General features: G+C 38.1%; 1 pseudogene; it reads right to left on the bottom strand.

Moving 5' to 3' along the window:
- Positions 1 to 16,980: 16,980 nt before the first annotated feature.
- On the bottom strand, positions 16,981 to 17,700 carry LOC126504017 (protein lin-28 homolog A-like; annotated as a pseudogene).
- Positions 17,701 to 18,192: the final 492 nt, after the last annotated feature.

The raw sequence follows: 18,192 nt of genomic DNA on the forward strand, positions 1-18,192 counted from the left end.
ACCTTAGCTGTTGTCAGAGGTTTCTATCCCACCAGGTCCCGCAATAGTTCAGTCCCAAAGAAACACAGAGAGGTCTACATTAATCATAAACTGATTGGACCATTAGTTCATGCTTCTTATCAACTCATAATTTATATGAGCCCATAATTCTTGTCTGTGTTAGCCATGTGGCTTGTTACCTTTTTTAGTGACGCAGTCTTATCTTCCTTTCCCTCTGTCTGGGTGATGGTTATAGACTGTGCCTTTCCTTGTCCCCAAATTCTTTTGTTCTTATCATCCCACCTCTACTTTCTGTCTGGCTACTGGCCAATCGGTGTTTTGTTAAAAAATAATATAAGTGACAGGATAAAGACCATTGTCCCACAGCACTTATCCAAGAACCCCATGATACTGAACTATTGGCAAGTAACAAATCACAACAATGCTCACATAATGTCTTGCATTTCTAAGCCAGAAGTTCAGGCAAAGACTTACTGAGTTCTCTGTTCAGGTTCTTAAGAAGATGAAATCCATGAATCAGGCTAGAACCATAAGTGTAATAACTCCCCACATATAAAGGAGGTTGACAGATTCTATCTATTTGTATTTCTCAGAAAGAGTATCCCATTTTCTTTTCAGCCATCAGGAAGGAGCTGCCAAGGGATCCTAAAAAATCTCTATCAGCTCATTGTTTTAGTTGGAGTTCCTATTGCTGTGAAGCGACACCACGGCCAAAGCAACTCTTAGAAAGTATAAACAATTAATTGGAGTGACTTACATTTTCAGAGCTTTAATTTATTGTTATCTTGGTGAGACATGGCAGTTTGCAGGCAGACATAATAATAATAAAGTAACAGAAGGTAGACTGAGACACTGAGAGGTATCTTGAGCAAATATGAGACCTCAAAACTCAAATCCACAGTGACACACTTTCTCTAACAAGATCATGTACTTCAACAAGGCCACATCTCTTAATAGAATCACTTACTTTCTGGGCCACAATTTTTTAAACAACCACAATCTACTCCCTGTCCCCCAAAGACTTTAAACCATATCACAATGCAAAAATGCATTCAGTCCAACTTCAAAATTCCCCATAGTCTATAACATTCTCAAACTGATTTAAAAATAGAAAATGCAAAGACTCTCTGAGATTCACACAATCTCTTAACTGTAATCCCCTGTAATATCAAAATCTAAAAGCAGATCACATAATTCCAACATATAAAGAAGTAGGATATACATTACCATTCCAAAATATAGGGAAGGGAGCATAATAGATGTCAAAATTCTCTTTGGATCTCCAACTCTTTTCAGTTTTGTTGATTGCAGAGCACTTCTTTATCTTGGGCGTTTGCCACTCCCTGCTATCTTGGTAGGTATTGTGGGAGCCAGAGTTGAAGTTTCAATTATTATGCCAAAGAAATAAATGAGACTATAATGCCTGTGATCTGCAAGCCTCTTGCCCAAGGACAGGTAGTTCCTGAAATACTGAAAGTTATTGTGTATGGGAGATAACAAGTCACACATTTCACTTCCCTAAACAAGTTTGTTTGATTCATCTGCTTGTGCTTGATCACGTGTGGGAAGGAGGTTCACAGGAAGAACATCATCAGGATGTACACTTGGCCCTGATTGAACCTGATAAAATGTGGGTTTTTGCTTCTGCAAAATGTGATTCTGGGCCATTTCCCAGCAACATGGGTATGGATCTGGCTAGATCCCATCCACCTGGCCAGCATTTAACTAAAACTTACTTCAAATTTGACTTTAAACTGTGATGGTGATCTTATTCTCAATAGGTTGGATTAACATTTCCTGGAGGACCCCAGTGAGATTCTTATGACCCAAATTCTAAAACTTAACCTTCACTCTGGAACTCCGCAGTGGAGTGGAGTGGATCCGCTGCTTCAGGATCCACGTGTCTTGAGAAGTTCCAAAGTTTGGAGGCTACCTTTAGTTTACAGACTATCAGAGTGAACTTTCAGGCTGAGAAAAGCAGCAAGAATCTATGGAAGCCTTCTGGTGAGTCATAGTGCAATTTTTTGTGGAATCCCTGACTGGGATTTGCAGGGTCTTCACCATCACCCCAATATTTTCCCATTCAGGGCATATACCTACATATTGCCTGCCCATCTGGTTCTGGTTGGAATCTTTTTGTTTGTTTTCCATGGAAAGTTTTGTCTCTCTGAGTTTTCTGGTATGTTTGTAAGTTTTCCTGCAAGCATGGAGCTAAGACAGAAATGGGTCAGATATTTTTGCTGTTTCTGTGTGCCAGCTGCCAGTGACCACATGGTTGTATTTATTGCCAAAGCTCAGAATTTATTTCTGAGCTCTCTGGTCACTGGATTCAGGAGTTTGGATATCATTTTGGTGTAGATAGCATTAATATTGTATTTTGCTGATCTTCTTTATTGGAAAACTGGCCCTAGAGTTGGACTATGGCTCTCCTTTTGCTAGACCCAGGCATGCTGTTTAAAAGTTTCCTTATGTTGCTGTGTCAGCCTGAGCCACCTGCCCTGGCAATGGTGAAAAGAAAGTAAAAATTAGACTGGATTCATGTGAACATTCTATACCTCAAGATTTATAAGTTTATTTTGTTTGGATGTGGTTAAAAATATATAAAATCTGCATAAAATTGTTAAACTAGTAACACTGGGAGTTGATAATTAAAAATCATTGCATGGGTGATTTTAAAGGAACCATGTGTCATGACTCCATTTTTGTATTGCCACCATCTTTAGGCAGTCACATGACCAGCAACCATCTTTGGTAGGGTTAGAGGGCGGATGTCATGTGATTAACTGTCTTTGATCAGTCATAAATCTTGCAGCCATCTTTGCTAAGGTTGGAAAAGACTGACGTCATGTGACTTTACCATCATCTTGGTTAAATACGACCACATGGAAATGGGCCTAGCAAGGAGGCAACAACAGTTCTTCGAAGTCTTTTGGATTAGGTATATTTTTATATGATAATTCCTGCCCTGAAAACAAGGTTTATGAAAGATAGGATTTTAAAAACAATGCCACTTTAATAAGGTATTAAAGCTGTACCTCCATGTTTTTATATGCAAAAACGTACCTTTTCCTGGCAGATAAACTTTGTAATTTAAGAGTAACCCAGGTGAAAATTGTTTTTAAAGACATGAAGGGACCATGAAGAACAGTTGAGATTTGCAAATATGTGACAGGCTTGAGTTTCTAAAGAAAGCCCAGTTGAAATGGGAACGTTAACAGTTTAGAAAATATTGATGCCATGTGATAGTCCCAGAAGCACCACCTACAAGGAAGTGGTATGAGATCTAGAAGACAAGCTATATGCAGGCTGCTGAGGGTGGGGACAAAGAGATGACCCAAATCCCTGGAGAAAACCCAGAGGATTGCCCATAAATTCCAGATATTGAGTTTTGGATTACTTATATTATTGGAGATTGGTTTTTTCCTTATGCAGATTGTGGTTATGCCTTATTTTCTCCCTCTTATAGTAAAAAAAAAAATTTATTTTTGATATTACATGAACCATACAATTGAGATTTGAATCTTTTTAAAGTAAATATTAAAGTTTTACAGAAAATTTAAAAACCTGGTTATTTTTAAGGAACCGTTTTTAAAATATTTAAGTTTATAAGACTTTGAGATACTTTAAGTTTATAAAATGTTTCATAATATTAATATGAAAGTTAAAAATAAATAAATGGCTAAAAATTAAGGTCACAACTATGAGCATCAAATAGTAATCACCAGAAACTGGGATACTACTATCTTATGATGCAATAAAACAATGACCTAAGCAACCTGTCAAAGTGGCTTAAAGCAGCTTCTCAGCCTATGAGTTTCAATTTCTTGGTAGTTGAAAGACCTATTTACAGGCATAGTCTAGGACCACATGCATGTCAAATGTGTGCATCGAGATTCATTAAAGTGGAAACTTGCAGTTGTAACATAGCAACAGGAATGATTTTGCAGTTGGAGGTCACCACAACGTGGGGTAATATATTGAAGAGTTGAAGGGTTAGGAAAGTTGAATTACTGACTTGGTGGATTTACCCTTACTGAAGGTCTACTCATTCAAGAACATATGTCTAGCCTCCTTATCTTTGCTAACTTTATTAACCTATTTTGATAAACTGAGTCATATTAGAAATTCATATTCTGTAATTGTGTACTATAAAAGGATCAGGACACTTCTTAGCCTCTCTGTAGACTGTGTTTATAAGTTAAAAGTTTTATTTTGATATGAAAAGAGTTTCAGTTGAGAAATTGTTTTCTAATACTCAAAAATTAACAGAGATAAAGGTATGAAGTCATTTTCTTAAGGTCCAGCATTTAGATAAAACCCCCATTCACTCAGAAGTTTGAATAAAGTTTCCGGTTGCTAAAAAAGGAATCATATTCTTGTCTATGGCAAAAGAAACTCGTGACCCTTCCATTAACAAATGGCTGTGGTGCCTATTAACTTGTCAAGGGCAATACCAGCCTCTAGGCACCCCAGTAACTGCTTACAAGCCCTACCCTGGGAAGTCCTAGTATTATGAACACAAATAAGTTATTGTAAACAGGAATAATTCAGAAAAGTATGACCAAGAAAAAGTCTTTAATGGACAAATGGCAGCTGCTGAGAGTGATTGGATTATGGAAGGAAACTGCTAAATTAAACCAGTCTATATACTTTAGTGGTGTCTTGGATTCAGAAGTCAAGAAACATGTTGCCTTGGTGGAAAGGTTATAGTTTTGTTTCCACAAGAAACAAAAAGCTATGAATTCCTTCAAAATAAATGAAGATCAGACTTGACTGGGGGAGACCTCCTAAGAATCTTTGTTGAGTACGTGAGAGAGGAAGTCAGGAAAGACTGCAGGATAGGTTACATCCATGTTTATCCCTCTACACAAGAATAGCTCTGAGATTGGGTGAGACTTGATAAATCTTGTTGGCTATGGAGTCCTCATAATATCCAATATAAACAGGCTTATAAAGTTGACTGATAAATTTTACCTGCTCAAACATAAAACACATCATCTTTAGCTGACTCGTACACAATGTACATCCCTTACTTGTGTTAATACATATGTGTATTATGTATGTATGTATGCATGTTACCTTTCAAAGTTTGTATGTTTTCAAAACAAAGGAATGGATGCAATTAAAGATATATAGCCCAAAAGATTCAATCTCTAAGAATGCATACATTACAGTTTCCTCAAAAATCTAAATCTTGAACAACTTCAGAGCTGCTATTTGAGATGTTCCAGCCTCACAGACGAGTACAGCCAAGACTTCAGATAAGCTCTAAAGTTTCCCATCACACAGAAGGTAACAAAAAATAATACAACTAACTCTCCCAGGATTTGACGATTATCCCAAGCCTCTTAGAGATGTCGTTTCCATAAGACAAGACAAGCAGTCTAAAGAAACATAACCCACACATTCCCAGGAGGTGAGATGAATGGTTCTGGTCATTTGCTTGTCATTGTTTAAGGGGGTTGATTGCAAGTTGTTATTCATTTTCAGGGGTGAAACTACACAGAAACGGATAGATTCAGGGATCTTTTTCCAAAAAGAGTGGGAGGCGTATTAGGAAAGGGTAGATTATTGAATCTACTTCAAAAATAAAAAAAAATATAAGATAAAAAGTAGATTATTGAATCTAGTTTTAGACTAAAAACACCCATCTACTGTCTCAAATATTTCAAATTGGTATGACTTTTTGCTTATTGATACATCCTTAAAGTTATTTTTGTTATATATGTTTCTACACTTGTTTAAGGTATTGTACCTATGCAACTCATTAAAAAAATGTAATATATAAGAAATAAATACTGGTTAATAGTTATTGTTCTATAATAATCAAAATTGTAGTCATGTTTAATATGTTTTTTCAAGGTTAAACTTAGGATAGCAGTCCTCAGTCTGTTGAGTGTGGTATTTAAAATGCTTAATGGAAAAAGCTTACTATGACAGAGACTACTAGATCCTAGCAATGACTTCAAAGTTTCCAAAGAAAATGATGGGATACCACAATGTCTCCACCTAGATTGTGGTAATTCTAATCACTGAGCAAGAATGCCGCAATGTAGCACCTATCACCGAGACCCAACCCAAACTGTGAACAACTAGGATACTGGAGAATTGATTGCCCCACTTTGAATGGACAGAGTAAGGTCAGTCTTTACCATATTCCTCAACCACAGGAGTAACTCTCACCCTCAGGGACTGGCATCTGAGGACCGATTCTGTCCTGGTATTTCTGCCTCAATGCCATGGAAACCACAGGTGTCTGGGCTGCCTCTCTAGATAATGAACTAGTCTCTGTAATTTTAATTGAAACCTAGACCATTTGGATTATACTTTATGCTATTACTTATGCTCAGATCTCTGATGGTATTGATGGCTAGACTAGCTATAGCTTTGTCAACTTAGCAGCATTAGGCAATCAGATTCTTCCCCTGGCCACAGCAACCTGTTAGCTTGTTTTATATGTAAAAAACATCGAGTCTTCCTTTTTTCTAGAGATACTAAGTCTCCTGTAGAGAAACGGTACATAGATTTGCCTTGCCAACAGGCTCCATAGTAAAAGGTAAATAGATTTCCGAGGTAACTTACCACTAAAGAAAAATAATTTAAAATGAATATTCTCAGTAATAACTGCTTATGTCTCTGGTAAATGATTAGATGGAAAGAAAAGTGAGTTAAAGTCTATGCAGATTTCGAGGGTCTAAGAATGTTTTAAGATATATAAACATTTGAAGATACAAAAGTTTAAGTACATTGTGAGGGACTTAGAAAATTATTTAAAATGTAAAGGTATAAATAAATTATTTAAGGTATATGAAAATGGTAAATGTTTCCGATTTGTTTCCCCTTCTGTTGTTACACTAAGATTTCAAAAGTTCAGAGTTTTAACATTGATCAATGGAGTTCTGAAAAGCCGATAGAGCACTGACTACTTACTGTTCAGTCACAAGGTCAAGATTTTAGATTTCTTTTGGTTATATTCTAAGTATAGACTTAAAGGTGCTTCTCATTGGATCTTCAGTCCAATACATATCTGGCTCTCTGATCACAGAAAAATAAATGTTCATGCTCTTTAACCCAAATTTATAGCTTTTGCTAGGACTCAAAGGTGTGAGTTTATTCCTCTGTTTTACCAGACACCTATTATCTGCTTTTTCTACAATGTGGACTTCAGAAATAAATTGTAATGCTAATATATCTAAAACTTTTATATCTTCTTATAAGTTAAAAATTATATAAGTTTCAGAGAATCTGAAGAGTCATAAGACTTGGATTCAGTTATCATAGGTCAAAAGGATTAAAAAAGTATACCCTAAATTTTCAGACCTGTCTATTCTTGTGGATTGTATTTCCCTCCCTCCCTCCCTCCCTCCCTCCCTCCCTCCCTCCCTCCCTCCCTCCCTTCCTCCCTCCCTCTCTGTGTTCTCTCTCTCTCTCTCTCTCTCTCTCTCTCTCTCTCTCTCTCTCTCTCTTTCTCTCTCTCTCTCTTTCTCTCTCTCTCTCTCTTCTGGTCTTAGAACTCTTCCCTTTCCTGTTACTAGGACTATGGGCCTGGAAGTCCCAAATGTAAGATTTTCTGTTAAGTTCCTAAATTTTAAACACTGCCCTAGTTTATATCTCACAGCAGATTTCCACTTGGCTGGAAGTCACATCCAAGCATCAGCTGCTGACTACAACATCCTCCAAATGACTGTGAGCCCCATACTTGCAGAAAGCTGATGGGAATCAGTGCAGCTGATGCGAATGTTCCCTGTCTCTTCAGCAGGGTCAGTGAACCAGATGCTTCTGATGAATATCCTGTTGCCTGAATTCCCTCTTTGCTTTTGACTAGCTTTCTGGCTTTCCTAATCCCTGGCAACAACATTCTTGTCTCAGCAGAGAAGACAGTATATCACTCCTTGCCCACCAAGAGGCTGGAATGTTAGATCCAAATGAAACTCCATAGCATAGGGTACAAAATAGCTACTTATAGTGCTTATTGGCATACCAGGAAAGGTACTTAGGTACTTGTTAAAACCAAATAGATCCAGATCAATAAACAGGTAGATTCCTTAAGAAGAATAAGGTCATTCAACCTGCTCTATGTAAGAGAGACAAAGAAAGGAAGAGAGAGAGAGACACAGAGAGAGAGAATTGTTGTTTCTATATAAACCACTCATGAATCACTAGAAAAAATCTGATTGAACTCAGAAAAAAATTTCAAAAAAGCAGGACCTGAAATTAAATAACTGGTCCCCATTCTCATTTTCAGGTTCTTTCTAGATAGTAACTCTGATGTCAGCCATTACGGGATTTTTGTCCCTCTGCTTCTGCTAATTGCTGTGTTTCTTGCATCATTGATGCCTTAAGTAAATGATAATACCTATCTAGGTACCATTAAGCTGATGGTTGTTAGATCCCAATATAAAGAGGTTCCCACTACAGAGTCAAGGATTTGACTCAGGATACAACTCAAGAAGGGAATGTGAGAGCCAAAGTTATATTTAATTTTCAATTACTATGCATAAGAGATAAATGAAACAAAAATCCTTCTACTCTGCAAGCCTCTTGTCAAAAGACAGACAGTTCCTAAAATGCTGGAAGCTATTGTGTATGGGAGAAAACAAGTCACATATTTTCATTCCCATAAACAAGTTTCTTTGACCATCTATACCAGATGTGTTTGACTACATGTGGACGGGAGGTTTGCAGGCAGAAAATATGTCAGAATGTACACTTTTCTCTGATTAGATAGAGGCTAGATATACATCAGGATGTATGCTTTCCCTTATTGAACTAGAAAGCATTATAAAATGGGAGGAAACAACTCTCAGTCACAGTCTCATTCTGAGAATCCTAGAGGCAGGAACACAATTTTTGGACTGAGGTTAAGGTAAAAGCCAATGGCTTACTACTTTGTTTTTCAGATCTTTAAACTGAACATCATTTTTTTTCCTCTGAGTTTTTATTAATCATGCTTCAACTGATCAAACAGTATTGAAACTGGATTAAGGTTAAGCCTACCTGTCTTCCCTCCCTCCATTCTTCCTTCAGTCCCTACTACCTTCCTTCCCTCTTCCTTTTTTTCTTTTCTTCCTTCAAAAGATTGACTTTTTTTGAGGAAATATTGTAATACAAGATGTGAGAATACATAAAAAGTGGATAATTTTACAAAAATATACATAAGCAGCCTCAGCCTCGTGATCAACCTTGGATGGAATGAGGACTGTGATATTTGTGCCCACACAGGAAGCTCTGAGTAAATAGATCAACAACTGACCTATTGAAAACAGAGATATTTCCACATATATAACAAGGGGGAAGCTGTAGAGCCCTCTTGACTAGAGTGGCCCTTTCACGGTAAGAATAATAGATGGCAGTAAAAAGAAAATTCTTGGGATCAGTCTCCATTCTGGAAGATTACTAATTCATCAATAACAGTTTTTCTTTATACAAATGGTTCAGAGTTTCCCGTTTACTGTGGTGGTTTCCTCACATGAATGAACATCCTAAAAGGGAAATTAAAGAGAGCAAAATGATCCTTTCACATATAATTAATATTCCCATCAACATCCACCCTCGTGAGAAAACAAGTTTGAAGATATATTCACAAACATTTTAGCTGAGTCAAATGTTTTTATTTGGTGCCTGTTCAGGCAAATCCAGGCAGCAAGCCACTTGTGGCTTAATTACTAGATCGTATTGAAACAAGGCAATTTAATTGCAATTAGTGTTACGATCATTTATTCATAAAATGCCAGTATATGTATTTATTTCCAATAATCCATTACTTCCAGCCTGGAACAATGTGTGTTCCATTAAATTGTAAAGTACAAGGTCATTAACCTACAATTGTACTTTGGATCGGTTTTATGATTGCATTCTGTTTGCTTTTTGGTTCAGTTTAAATTCTTAGGCCCTCTTAGGTCATTTATCTTTAGCTATTTAATTTCCTATGATTGTCTAAGAGCTCTTATCATTGCTAATTAAGCAGGTGTGACCTGCTCTGAAAACAGTTGACTTTCCTGGAACATCTGGTAGAAAACCAAATTGGAGTTAGTCCTCCATAGCTTGCATTGCTCCTTGTGGCTGCCTTCAGTCATTAGTAGTTCTGAAACTGCAATAAGTACCATCGTGTCCTGGATTATTAATATTTTGGGGCCCAAACAATGAACATATAGCACTCGAGAAACTGTTCCTATATATTCGTCAGTTTCTTTTTCCCGAGTCTAGAAAGAGAGCCTTACTGATCATGAATAGAACATATAGATAACAAGACTTAAAAAAAAAAAGCAGTTTTACATGGAGTAAAATTATTGTTCATCAGCAAAACAAAGAACAGGTATCCTCATGTCAAAATCAGCCATCAGTATTTCCTCTCTTGTTTAAATGTGCATGTGTTATGCTATCTCCCCTCCACTTACTTCATTTTTTATAATTTGCTTGTGAGAGAGTAGATTTCCATCTGGCATTTTATTTTCCGTTCCTTTAGATTAGCTTTCTCCTTCATCCTGGAATTGCCTCATACTTTCATGCCACACCCACCTTACACCTTCCTGCTCCCAGTATTCTACCTCCCTTCTTTTCTTTAGCCTATAACATTCTATCTCTATCTCTTAACATGTCCTCCCCAGGACAGGGAGTCTGTGGTGAAACAATCTCTCTTAAATAAATTGAAAGTTCAAAATAAAAGATTCAGAGAAGTGGAAATCCTCCCACACACATATAATAAAAAAAAAGCTAGATTTATTCTGTGACATGATCAAGAGACTCCATTCCAAACCAAAAAAAAAAAAAATGGATTGATGTGGGATCCCCCTCTGTATGCTGTGAATACTATTGGTTAATAAAAAAACAAAACTGTCTTAGGTCTGTAGTAAAGTAGAGTAGAGCTAGGCAGGGAAAACTAAACTAAATGCTGGAAGAAAGGAGGCAGAGTCAGGGAGAAGCCATGGAACCGCCAACAGAGACAGATATGTTGGAACCTTGATAGTAGGCCATGAGCCTCATGATAAAATATAAAATTATGAAAATTGGTTAAATTAAGATGTAAAGCTAACCAATAAAAAGTTAGAGCTAATAGGCCAAGCAGTGATTAAATTAATACATTTTCTGTGTGGTTATTTCAGGAGTCTGTGTGGCCAGGAAATGAACAAGTGGCCTCCTACTACAAAGGATAGGCTGGTGGCATGAACCCAAGAATTGCTGAGAGTTTCATATTGGCTTCTCTTTAAGTGATTGTTAATGGAACACAATGGTGTTACAGAGCTGAGCTGCCTGAAAGTAGGGAATGATAGTGTATCAAATCAGAGGAACCAATAGCAATGCTGACACATCATTCAGTGAACAAAACAATCAAAAGGAGTTCCATAATTTCAAATGACAGCTAGAGAAGTCTGAACCAGGAACTATGGAGTAATTAAAGGTATGTAGTATTTCTCATGGCAAAGGGATGAACAGGGAAAAAAGAACCTCATTAAACCTATATAAACAGAACAAGGTATGGATAAATGTCACTAATTTAATAGAAATCTAGTTCACTGCCCAGTTTAAAAAAATTAAACATTTGGATACATCATATTTTGTGAAATGATTGTGTCTAAGAAGAAAAACCCTTATACTATGACAGTAATAATATTACATAGAGGCATCCCTTGTTTCCAAAGGTATTTAAACTCATGAACTTGGAAGTTTCTTTTAGAAATGGAGAACACCAAAACATGTTGATGCATGTTAGACACAGAATTAAACATTACATTTAAAAATAAAGGTAATAAATATTATTATGGTGACACTATTAAGTCAGAAAGATCATAAATGATGGTCAGGCCTAGGTCTAACACACAGAGAGCCCAATGTGTGGACAATGCTGATTATTCATTTTAAACTCTCAAGCTGAAATGAGCGTGTGTGATTATTACATGATGTTATGATGATTTCAGTCTGTGGGTTAGAAATGATACAGAAAAGAAAGCAAAATGGTCCAAGATTTTATAGTTCAAACAATATATATATATATATAGCCAGGGCTGTGAAGAAGCCAGGAAAAAGTCTGGAATCTAACTTTTAAGAAAAGAATCATGAGTTCTAGTCATAGTCATACACATGATGCAAGAAGCAGAGATAAGAGGCATACTAAAAGAAGCAAAGAAGTTTTTCCAACTGTATACATATTGAAATATCTCTAATAAGCTGATTGATTTGGGAAGAAAATGAGAGTGAATTATTTCTAATCCTCTTTTTTTTATTCCTCCTGTTCTTTTTTAATAAACATACTTTCTTTTTTATTGATTTTTATAGAGCTTTACATTTTTCTCTGTTCCCCTCCCTGCCTCACCCCTCTCCATCAACCCTCTCCCAAGGTCCCTTACTCACAATTTACTCAAGAGATCTTATCTTTTTCTACTTCCCATGAAAATTACATCTATGTATGTCTCTCTTAGTGTCCTCATTGTTGACTCGGTTCTCTGGCTGGTTTTCTTTGCTTTATGTTTACAACTTCTCATGATGAGCATAAGTGATAATTGTCTTTCTGGGTATGGGCTACCTCACTCAAAATGATGTTTTCTAGTTTCATCCATTTGCCTACAAAACTCAAGATGTCGTTATTTTTTTCTGCTGTGTAGTACTCCATTGTGTAAATGTGCCACATTTTCTTTATCCATTATTTGGTTGAGGAGCATTTAGGTTGTTTTCAGGTTCTGCCTATGACCAACAGTGCTACTATGGAAATAGCTGAACACATGTTATTGTGGCACGATTGAGCATCCTTTGGATATATACCCAAAAGTGATATTACTGGGTCTTGAGGAAGGTGGTTTCCTAATTTTCTTGAGAAATCACCACACTGATATCCAAAGGGTCTGTACCAGCTTGCATTCCCACCAGCAATGTCTGAGTGTTCCATTTACCCCACATCCTCTCCAGCATAAGTTGTCATCAGTGTTTTTTATCTTGGCCATTATTACATGTGTAAATGGAATATCAGAGATGTTTTGATTTGCATTTCTCTAATGACTAAGCATGCTGAGCATTTCCTTAAGGGTCTTTCAGGCATTTTAGATTCCTCTGTTGAGAGTTCACTGTTTAGGTCTGTACTCCATTTTTTATTGGATTATTTGTTCTTTTCTTTTTGAACAATTTCTTGAGTTCTTTTTATATTTTGGAGATTAGGCCTCTGTCTGATGTGGTGTTAGTGAAGATCTTTTCTCATTCTGTAGGCTGTTATTTTGTCTTGTTGACAGTGTCCTTTGCTTTACAGAAGCTTTTCTGTTTCAGGATGTCCAAATTATTAATTGTTTTTCTCAGGATGTCCAAATTATTAATTGTTTTTCTCAGTGTCTATGCTACTGGGATTATATTAGGAAGTGGTCTCCTATGCCAATGTGTTCAATTGTACTTCCCACTTTCTCTTCTATGAGGTTCAGTGTGGCTAGCTTTATGTTGAGGTCTTTGATCCATTTGGACTTGAGTTTTGTGCATGGCAATAGATATGGGCCTGTTTTCATTCTTCTACATGTTGATATTCAGTTATGTTAGCACACACAAATACTTTCTGTCACCACAAGTTGGAAATTTGTTAAGGTGTAAGATGATCATTATGTAGGAAATATATTTTATAAAAAAACTATTTCACAATATAAACTTACGTTTATGATCCATGATGATGTTTGTTTTCCTGTACACTAAGCATTAAATGATTGTCAGGGATGTCTGCAAATTATCATATTGTTTCACTATATCAGCAAAATTATGTTAATTAAAGCAGGTGATTAAAATTAGCAAATATATTCAAAAGCTTGGATAATCTCATGAGTCTCATGCTAAGTGTTAAGATATTTCACATTCTGAAGAATTAACAGAAAAATAGAGTTTTTAGAAGTTTAAAGGATATGACAGGGTACTTGCTTCTAATGAAATACAAATAAGTTTTCACCCATCTCAATGTGAACACCTGCTCCTAGCCTGATATTTTACAATTAACAAACTCATTTCAAGGATAGAGTGATTTCCTAGCATGAGCAGTGCTCTGGGTCTGAACCCCAGAAAAACACAGACATGGTGGTGAATATCTGCAGTTGCAGCAGTAAGGGAGTAGAGGTGTGAGGAGTAAGAGTTCAGGTTAATCATTTGATGCTGATGCAAAGAATGCTTGAGGCCAGCATTAACTGCATGGCAACTTGGCTAAATAATCAACATCTACAATTATTTCAACATACGGTGAAGTCACCCAAAATGCTACCTGCCTGTGTAATCCCTAGAGAATACAAAGATTTTGAAATAAGTTAAGTATTTGGGTCATTTTTACCTATAACTCCTAATATTTATATTTACCTTTGTAAATGAGAAGACTTTGTTGGTTTTCATGGGTAGCTTAATAAAAACATTAAGAATTTAGATAGTCTATATTCTTTATATATATCTTGGGCTAGGTCATGACTACATGCCTAGCCCTATCTACTCCAGATTTGATTTCTCAGATCGCAAACACAGACATCAGGATGTAGAAATAAAAATCTAGGACCTGGTAGTAGCAGGGTTCAAGCTACATGATCAGCCTATCCAGCTTCCTTGTCATCTGTCACTTTTGCTATAGTGCCCCTTCTCTGACAATTCTACCATGCATTGGTTGTAAGAAATGTAATCAATTTGTTTCTACATGTATGTGCATAAATAGATAGATAGATACATAGATAGATAGATAGATAGATAGATAGATAGATAGATAGATAGAGCACCCACATCTACTTTTGATAAAAAAAAACCTGAGATATGTAGATTATTGTGGCCTCATAGAATGCATATTTTAACTGGTTATTCAGGTATTTAGAGGATAGAAAATGGAAAACCATGGATAATAATATGGGGAATAGGCCTAAAATGCAGCTTCTAGAATAAGCAAGAAAAAAGGATATGATGTTGGCATATGCTAATGACAATAGAATATATTTAACATAGAAACATCACAAATAAAGTAGAGAAATTAATTTTGCAGCTTTTCAAATTGATGTTAATGTAAAGCACATGTAGATGTGTAGCAGGAGAGGTTGCTTGTTTGTCCCGGCCGTCCAGCTAGCTCAGTTGGTAGAGCATGAAACTCTTATTCTCAGGGTCATGGGTTTGGGCTCCACATTGGGCATCAGTTTGTAACAGAAAGGCCCACTCGTTTGTCCCAGCTATCCAGAACCAAAATAATCACACAGAAATTATATTAATTAAATCACTGCTTGGTTCATTGGTTCTAAGTTCTTATTGGCTACCTCGTACATCTTAATTTAACCCATTTTTTTTTTTTGAGTACCAATAAGTCTTTATTTTCCCAAGGAAGAAGGGAAGGGAAAGTCAGCACGTGTTACAAAATGATTATACGATAGGAATATAAGTACCCGGGTACAGTAAAAGTCAACCATGAAATAAACACCCCCGTGGTGGGGCCACCAAAGCCCAAGGGGGCTCAGTCTCCTGCAGTTCAGGACAGAAAAGGGATCAGGGAAAGGACAGACAAGTACAAACTTTCCCCACCCCTCCTCGAATTTCCCATAAATTCAAGATTTCTCACAAAGCTTTGGTTTCTAGCAGTAAACATGGAGTTACATTCGTAAGTCTCCTAGTAACAATCTTGTGGCCACTTTGACATAAGTTTCTTGCACCCTGCATTAAGTTCCTGAGTGACTTATACATTCATTTTCCCTTTTCTGGTCTTTAGATGGAAGGCCCCACAATTGCTTCTCTCATAGACTAGGTCGGTTTGATTCACCCAAAGGCGAATCGCACCAAGAAATGGTCTTGCCAAGGAAAAGTGGCTCACCTGCAATGCCTGCATTGAGGAGGCTAAGGCAGGAGGATAGCCAAGAATCTGAGGTTAACCTGGGCTACAGAGAGACCCTGTCTCAAAATAAACAACCAAGATTCTTGACTGAGTTTGGGAACAAGGGGTAAGTGAGGTTCATGGCTTCCTCAGAATTCTTACATGGGTCTTTCAAGGTTGTACAGACTTCAAGAAGTAAATGTGTCTAAGTTTTCTTATGAGAGAGAAGAGGGCAGTATAGGAGCGGTTTTAAAGTCAGAGAGTGTAGTCCAGAATGGGAGACAGGGGAAGAGAATATGGAAACCATGTTCCAGAGGCTCATGTTGAGAAGAGGACCCACACTTAGGCTTCATGCTGTCATCTGGTGCAGAACTTTCTGTCAAAGATGCTTTGGCTATTTTTCTCTCAATACAAAAAGTTTTGTAAACAATAAAACCCCAAAAGAACATGAAGACCGACATCCTATTTACACAGCTAGGCCGCCTAGCAGTCACCGACTCTGACAGTGAAGTCCTACAAAGGCCAGACGAACACATCAACTAGGGGGGACAGCATTTGGGGGCGACGAGAAACCAGGATCAGACACACACACACCACCCAGTGTGTTCTATTGCATTTGCCCCATTTCAACATAGTGAGGTAGGTTTGCGGTGATCTCACAGCATGTAAACGAAACCCCCCTTTTTCTCCCGTTAGCTACCAGCCCTATTACACTGCAGAAGGGCAGGACACTTGCTACAGAAGCCCGCACACTCCTCGAGTCTCTTCGGAAACAAGCCCTCGTTTCACGTCCCCACTCCTAAAGAGCAGTGTGGGAATAAGGATGTTGGTCTTAACTTAGCCAGAACTCAGTGGCAGGACACATCCTAGCACAAATGAGGCCTCAGGTTCAATCCCAGTATCCAAAAATCAATCAATCAAACAAACAAACAAACAAAAAAACCTCATCCTTATAAATTTGCATTAAAAAACCAAAAACCAAACCAACACTCAAGCATACAAACTCGCACCCTGCTGTGTGGCCGGGTAGACTAATCTGGTGAAGGGTGGATTTGGGATGGAAAATTACTCTTGGGCCTTTCAGCTGGCCCAGCGTTTTGAGATCTCTGAACCAGCTTTTCCTGTTTAGACTAATTTCCTATCTCTTGCCAAAATCTGAGACCAAGTCTTAATAAAATCCTAGCCTCTTGCGAAACATTTTAAGATGGACAGAGGTTTTTAAGGACTACATGGCAGAAAAGCCATCTGTAACCGGCAGAAATGAGGTAGTTCAATAGGCTGTGCATTCCAAATGGTTGGTCTCCATGGTGATCGAAACAAAAAGTGTTCCTGCTATGCAGACCTGGAGCTGCTGGTGGACTTATCCCTGAGATTGCTCGTGTACCTGAGAACACAGTGCAGGAGGCCACCATATGGTTGATGCTTTGGCAGAAGTGGCACTTCTTGGGCTGGGGCGGCAGCTTGCATTCCTTGGCATGATGGTCCAGACCACCACAGTTATAGCACTTGTCTCCTTTGGATCTTCGTTTCTGTGTGTTCTTCCCCTTCGGCCGCCGCTCACTCCCAATACAGAACACTCCACCAGGGCCAGTGACAGGAATGGATTCCAGACCCTTGGCCTACTTCTTAAAGGTGAACTCTACGGCCTCGCCCTCCTTGAGGCTTCGGAAACCCTCCATGTGCAGCTTACTCTGGTGCACAAAGACGTCCACCAGGGGGTCGAGCGTGACCCCGGCGCGGGCAGTCATGGACAGGAAGTCGAACCCCATGCGCACGTTGAACCACTTACAGATGTAGGCCCCATGCAGCAGCTGCGGCTCATCTGCCGCCCGAGCCGCGTCAGCTGGCGCCTCCTTGGGCGCCTTCTTCACTGCCTTGGCGCAGCCACCTGCAAACTGCTGGTTGGACACCCAGCCCATGGTCGTCGGCTGAGCCCGTGGCCCCGGGCCCCAGGTCGGGCGGCTGCTGGCCCCAGAGAAGTCCGGAGGCCAATTTAACCCATTTTTAATTACTCTGTGTATCACCACAAAGTCAAGGATTACCAGCAAAGTTTCAAAATGTCTATCTCTGGTGGCAGATCCATTGCATCTCTGACTCCATCCTTCTTCCTCTCAGCATTCTGTTCCATCTTCCCCACCTATGTAAGTTCTGTTTTATCAACAGGCCAAGGCAGTTTCTTTATTCATTAATATTAATCACAGCACACAGAGGGGAATCCCACATCAAAGATGGAGTAGTTGAATGTTAAGAACATAAACTTGACAAAGGCCTAACAATATTAGTCTGTATTCATCAACTCTTATGTAATCATTGCTATAAGTCCGAGTCTGCAACGGGAACAAACACTGAACATTTGTCTCTGATAATATCCATCAGGGAAAATAAAACATTTCGTTGAGGGTAAATTTGTT

Source organism: Alexandromys fortis, unplaced genomic scaffold, assembly GCF_014885135.2.
Source record: "Alexandromys fortis isolate MF-2015 unplaced genomic scaffold, M_Fortis_MF-2015_v1.1 scaffold_16, whole genome shotgun sequence".
Lineage (NCBI taxonomy): Eukaryota > Metazoa > Chordata > Mammalia > Rodentia > Cricetidae > Alexandromys > Alexandromys fortis.